Genomic DNA, 1,480 nt, shown 5'->3' on the forward strand with positions numbered 1-1,480 from the left:
TCAATAAAATGATTTTAAACAAGAGAGAGAGATACCAAAAGATCTACATGAATGGAAAAACATAGCATGTTCATGGATAGAAAGATTTAACATTGTGAAAGCCAATACTACCTAAAATAATCTATAGCTAAACATAATCTTGATCCAAAATTCCAACAATATTTTCTAACAAGATGATTAATAATTACCAATTTTATATGGAAAGGAAAGAGGCCCCAGAAAAGTAAAATATTATTGAAGAAAACCAACAAAGTAGGAGGCAGGCCTCACACTTTCCAGGAACTACTAGATAGTAATGGTAGTCAAAACAGCCTGGTTTTGTTACAAGGACACACCCATGGAACAGAAGTATGAACCCAAGAATAATCCATCTATTGATTACTTGACCAAAACCACCCACCCCAACAACTGACCTTTGACAAAGGATCCAAGTCCATTCAGAGAAGAGACAGTTTCTTTAATAAATAGTGCTGACAAACCTGGATATCCATTTGCAGAAAAATGTAACCACATTCATACTACATACCATACACAAAATAAACCCAACATGGATCAAAGATTTTTTGTAAGATCTTAATATAAAATCTGAAACCATAAATTCATTGAAGAAATAAACTTAGGGGTCCTGATTTATGGTATTAATACACTGTCAACAATAAAAAAAAGCACAAAAACAGAATATATACTAGATAAATAGGATACCCTAAAAAGGAAATGCTTATGTTCACCTAAGGAGTAAAATGAGAGTCTACAGACAGGGAAGCAAATTTTGGCAATGACGTATCTAAAAGTTTCAATATCTTGACAGCACAAAGACAAAACATTCAGTGTAAAATAAGCAGAGGACATGGACAGCACTGTATCAGAGAAGACATTCGGGTGGCTAACACATGAAAAGATGCCCACAAACATTAACCATTAGAGAAATGCAAATCAAAACTGCTATGAGATAGCATCCCACCTTGGCATAGATGGCACTGATTAAAAAACAAAACTGAGAACAAGTGGTGACAAGGCTGTGGGGAGACTGGAACTCATATACTACTAGTGGGACTACAAAATGCTATAACCACTATGGAAAACAGTATGGTCTTTCCTTAAAGAGATAGAAATAAAAATAATATATGATCTAGCAATCCTATGCCTAGGTATATATCCTACAAAAACAAAAAGCACGACACAAATAGCTCTAAGTACACCCATGTTCATTGAAGCAATAGCAAAGAGATAAAGACAACCTGAATAAATATCCATCAATGGCTAAATGGACCAGCAAAATATGGTAGATACACCACACAATGGAACACTATACAATAGCGATGAATTTTCAACTTTTATGATCCCGGGTACTACTCACCAGACTAGGATGTAGAACATTAAGCGCTGTGATGTAATTGACCTAGATGATCACCAAGACTATGGTCCTTAGCCTACAAGTTTAGAAGTTCAATCCCAATGTCTATAACTGTGCCTGATAAAT

General features: G+C 34.9%; 1 protein-coding gene across 2 annotated transcripts in view; it reads right to left on the bottom strand.

Moving 5' to 3' along the window:
- The window catches only part of ACSS2 (acyl-CoA synthetase short chain family member 2), a 43,437-nt gene that overhangs the window by 24,701 nt on the left and 17,256 nt on the right, over positions 1–1,480 (bottom strand). The window lies entirely within an intron of this gene.

This window comes from Echinops telfairi, unplaced genomic scaffold (genome assembly GCF_000313985.2).
Source record: "Echinops telfairi isolate 266 unplaced genomic scaffold, ASM31398v2 ScPeMD7_5592;HRSCAF=6446, whole genome shotgun sequence".
Lineage (NCBI taxonomy): Eukaryota > Metazoa > Chordata > Mammalia > Afrosoricida > Tenrecidae > Echinops > Echinops telfairi.